Source organism: Phoxinus phoxinus (genome assembly GCF_949152265.1).
Source record: "Phoxinus phoxinus genome assembly, chromosome: 16".
Classification (NCBI taxonomy): Eukaryota; Metazoa; Chordata; class Actinopteri; order Cypriniformes; family Leuciscidae; genus Phoxinus; species Phoxinus phoxinus.
In genome coordinates this window covers 2,429,358-2,434,954 of record NC_136891.1, presented here as the reverse complement: position 1 = coordinate 2,434,954, position 5,597 = coordinate 2,429,358, and positions in this window count along the sequence as shown.

Genomic DNA, 5,597 nt, shown 5'->3' with positions numbered 1-5,597 from the left:
TCAAAAGGGTTCTAATATGTACCATTTAGGTACTAATACGTACACTTTTGGTACCAATATGTACCGTTGAGGGACTCATATGTACTATATATGTAATACTAATATATCTTTAGGTACAAAGGTGTACCTTTTGAAAAGGTACCGCCACAGTGACTGCTTTTGTACCTTTTTTTCTGGGAGTGAGGCTTAGTAACTACTAGCTAGTTTGTAACTAACTCTGTACTTTATTCCGTTGCACCATTTGTTCGTAAGGCAGAACGTATCTAGTCGTAAAGTAATGCGTAGTCGCATAATATGACGTTCAGCCTCGATGATCCAATAGCAGCCTTCAAATACGTGAGCAGAAGTTGTTTAAATGCCGTGAATTTTAGATTATCCTTCATTCTAACTTCTTTTGCATCACGTAACTTACAGTAAAAATACGTTCCATTACATACGACACTTGATCATGAGTGTTTTTATATAACATCAAATAACATTCAGAAACTGTATTTAAAACGAAATTAATTAGGATAAATAAATAAGTAATGATTCAAAAAAACATAAGAAATAATATTTATTGATTATGACTGATTGTATTTGACATGCACAACACGGACCGATGGGACAGATTCGGACGGGTTCGTGTTGAAGAGCCGCTATCAAAGTAATCTATTTACATAATGATTGACTATTTTTGATGGTATTATGATATCTTGATAATTTAACATGTTATGTGTGTTTGTGTTATGTACGCATAATCTATCTAATCTTCAATCTCTTAAAGCGTAACTCTCGCCAAAATGCAACCTAGGGTATTTTTGTGAATCTACCCGAGGCAAACTTTCGTTTAAAAGCATAATTAGGATGGAAACGCCACTTTTAAGATTGACTGTATTTTTGTTTTCAGTCAAATTATCTTTTGAATGGGAGTGCATGGGGCACGTATATGATAGCATCAAAATCACTATTTTTATACGAAAAGAGTCGATTTCTGAATGCAACGCAACATGAGGAGAGTACAGATGGAGCGTTTCTAAAGCTTAGTTCCATATAAGTTCACGGATAATTTGTTGTTTTGTCGTTAGTGAAAATCAATATTGACCTTGTATTTCCTCATATGGAGTCAGTTCGGAGATCGATTGTTTTTGACTGACAAAATGCCGGCGGCCGGAAACAACAACAACTACAGTGAGTTGTTTAAAACCTTTCTTTAGTAAACTCTGTGAGCTAAAACATTGTAGTCAATACTGGAGTTCATGTGTAGAGCTGCTGGTGACACTTCCAGCACAGTGTCATGTTGTGTCGAGCCGCATTAGTGTTTTAGAAACAGCGATTTTGATGCTATCATATACGTGCCCCATGCACTCCCATTCATAAGGCAATTTGACCGAAAACGAAAATACGGTTAATCTTAAAAGTGGCGTTTTCATGCTAATTATGCTTTTTAACTAAAGTTTGACTCGGGTAGATAAACAAAAAGACTCTAGGTTGCATTTTGGCGAGAGTTGCGCTTTAAAATGCAAGCGAGTTTAAATGTCAGCATTATCATATATGTCTAAAGAATTGAAGTCTGTCAGGTAAAAGAAGAGCTTATTGATGCAGTTCAAACCGTGCTATTTTAGTCCAACCGTTACTCCTGATCGGAGGCTGCCGTAAATATTTAGTTTATACACAGAGTTACACTTCAACTAAGTTTAATGGTGCAACGCAAAAATATTTAATAGTGCTTAAGTTGTATCTTAGTGCCCATTTACGTCAAAAGTATAGGCTAAGTTGTAATTTACGCACAGCTGGTGCAACCGGCCCCAGGAGTCCCGACCCGTGTGGGCTTGAAGCCTCGGACTTCACGGTGAACGGGTTATTTGATCAGGTACCGAACAAAGCCTGTGTTTCTGAAGGCGCCGAGGTTTCATTGCTGCAAATACAGCTGCTGGATTATTGCCCTGTCAGGCCGCAGACCGACAGCATGACGGCTTCATATGAGAATAGAGGGTTTTAAAAGAGGCTCTACAGACAAAAATTATTATTCATTTTTTTTAACCACCTGCGTCTTTTATTGGTCCTTAAATGTGGTGGTTGCAAATTGTACAGGACCTTCTTTCAGCTTCATTTGCTGGAAAATGTGATCTAATCTGAGTAAAATGTCAATGTGCTTTACGTGTTACGCTGTGATTAAATGCTAATAATCTGACCTGTGTGTTCAGAAAGTCTTTTTAGCACAATCAAAAAAATAGCACAAAGCACAAAAAATAATTTGCACAATCATTAATTTTGCTTTAATGATTACTGTTTATTTACAATAATATATATATACAGTATACTGTATAAATGCATATTCTGAAGCATCAGAATAGAGAAGAAAGGTTTAAGTGACTCTGAACGTGGCGTAGTTGTTGCTGGTCTGAGTGTTTCAGAAACTGCTGATCTTCTGGGATTTTCACACACAATCATCTCTGGGGTTTACAGAGAATGATCCGAAATAGAGAAAATATCCAGTGAAAACACACCGGTGTCACTCCTGTCAGCTGAGAACAGAAAACTGAGGCTATAATTCACACAGACTCTAAAACTGGACTATAGAAGACTGGAGAAGCGTTGCCTGGTCTGATGAGTCTGGATTTCTGCGGTCGTTCAGATGTTCGGGTCAGAATTTGGTGAAAACAACATGAAAGCATGGATGATCCTGTCTCGTGTCAGCGGTTCAGGTGCTGACGCTGTAATGGAGGTTTATTGACACACTTCGTACCAACTGAGCTTCATTTACACCTGAGTATTGTTGCTGATCATGTCCATCTCTTTATGAGCATCTTCTGATGTACTTCCAGCATGATAACACACACGTCACAACATCAAACTGGTTTCTTGATCATGACAGTGAGTCTCTAAACTCAACCGGCTCCACAGTCTCCAGATCTCAGTCCAGTAGATCAGCTTCGAGATGTGGAGGAGCGAGAGATTCACATCATGGATGTTCAGATCCAACAAATCTGCAGAAACTGTGATGTGATCATGACAATATGGAGCAAAATCTCTGAGGGATGTTTGCAGCACCTTGTTGAATCCCTGACATGAAGAATTAAGGCAGTTCTGAAGGCAAAAGCAGGTCCAAATCGGTACTAAGTGTTCCTAATAAAGTGGCCGGTGAGTGTGTATATAAACAGTGAGGCACAAACCATGTTATATATGTATACAGGGCTTGACATTAACACCCATTAACACCCGTGTGTATTTCAGCAGTGGCGTGTAACACAGTCACTCCTACTAGCCACTTTTGCGGCTTGATCAAAATGAATGATTGTACGATACATCGAGCGTAGCGGCAGTTCTGGCGGGTCAAGCTCGCATCAGTGACTCTCAGCTGATCCTCTACCTATAGGAATACGACGCCTCTCACTGTTTGGGGTGGTTGATCTGTCTGATTTCCCGATTCGATTCGATTACGCTTATTGAAGTCCCGATTCGATTACAGTCGATTTTCGATTATTAACGATTCTCGATTAGCGATTATTGATTTTCCATTTCACAACAGTAAATTCACTACAGTAAAAATCACAACAATAACAAATTATAACAAACTTCAACATCTTCTGAATCTCTATTAACATAAAATACGGATGTCCACGCATCACGTTACAGCGATCCTACCCGCTTTCTTCAGTGATTCCATGACTTCGGTTTTGGTCTTGTTGTAGAGTGTGGGGATCGCTGTGTCTGTAAAATATCTCCGAGATGGGACGTTGTATCTCGGCTCCAAAGTGTGCAACATAGCGCGAAAGCCCTGGTTCTCAACGACTAGATGCAAATCCTTGGCAATAAAAGTTGCGATTGATTGTGTAATGCGCTTTGCCCTTTCCGAGCCGGGTGGAAGCTTTGACAATATTGTTTCCACGCTTCAGAGTTCCGTCTTTTGCGTTCCGTCAATATTACGTTATTATCGATTTTCAAAAAAAAATTTTTATTTTTTTTATTTTTTTGGAAAATCAATTTTTGGCATTTGTGAATCGATTCAGAATCGTCCACATCCGCATCGCGATGCATCTAAGAATCGATTTTTTCCCCCACCCCTACTCACTGTATACATATATAAACTCTTCAGTATTATCAGCAGCTGTCGGGTTTCTCCGGAGCGGATTACCCCCCTCCCTCCCCAGCTCCACCTGTCTCTGGCGTTCTGATTCCCCTCGAATCAGAATAAATTCTCGCATTACGTTGTACTTTAAAATCTTTAATTAATGATATCTGCAATATATTCATGTTGGTTCTGTTCGGTTTACCCTACACTGTAAAAAAAATGTTGGTTTAACTTAAAAAAGCAAGTTACCTTGTTGCCTTAACATTTTTAGTTCGTTGTAAAAGTAAGTAAGTAAGTAAAATTTATTTTTATAGCACATTTAAACACAGCTCGCGCTGACCAAAGTGCTGTACATAGCGCAGTAGCCACTGAATAATAAAAGTAAAAAATACAAATACAATAAGTAATTACACTTTCAATCAGTAATTTAAGCTAAAATCAAGAGGAAAACAATTACTTACAGACATAGCAAGGTAAGACAGTTAAAACACAGGGAAGGCCAATGTAAACAGGTGAGTTTTGAGCTTAGTTTTAAAAATTGTGATTGATGGGGCATTTCTAATCTCAGGTGGCAGTTGGTTCCACAGCTGAGGGCCAGCAACAGAAAAGGCTCTGTCACCTTTTTGCTTAAGCCGGGACCGAGGAACATGAAGGAGACCTTGGCTAGAGGATCTAAGGGACCTGGGGGCTACATGTGGATGAATAATACCAGCTATGTAGCTGGGGGCCAGAGCGTGAAGAGCTTTAAAAACCATCAACAGTATTTTAAATTGTATCCTAGATTGGATTGGAAGCCAGTGCAAGGAGGCTAGAACAGGTGTAATGTGTTCACGTTTTTTTGTATTCGTGAGCAGCCTAGCCGCTGCATTTTGGACCATCTGAAGCCGTGCGACCAGTGTTAGAGGGAGACCAAAGTAAAGAGAGTTACAATAATCTAGGCGGGAGGTTATAAACGCATGGATGACTTTTTCCAGATCATTGTATGACAAGACAGACTTAAGTTTGGAAATTATTCTTAATTGATAAAAGCTAGCCTTTACAACAGATGATATTTGTTTGTGCAGGTTAAGATGGGAGTCTAAAATCACACCCAGGTTACGTGCATGTGATTTAACATAGGGGGCAAGGGAGCCAAAGTTGACAGGGATCGAGTTTTTTGACTTTGAAGGGCCAAAAACAATAACCTCAGTTTTGTTGTCATTTAACTGTAGGAAATTGTTAGCCATCCAGATTTTAATTTCTTTCAAACAGTCTAGAAGTTGCTGCATGGATTTGTCAGATTTGAGTGGGATGTACAGTTGGGAGTCATCTGCATAGAAATGGAATGAAATATTGAATTTTCGGATGATATTACCTAGAGGGAGCATGTAGAGACAGAAAAGTACTGGACCCAGAATGGATCCCTGAGGGACACCATAAGACGCAGGTGCAGAAGATGAAGAATACTGGCCTATAGATACAGAAAAAGATCTTTGGTGGAGGTAAGAGTGAAATAAGTTAAGAGCTATACCCTTAATGCCAACCCATTGTTCGAGACGTTCTA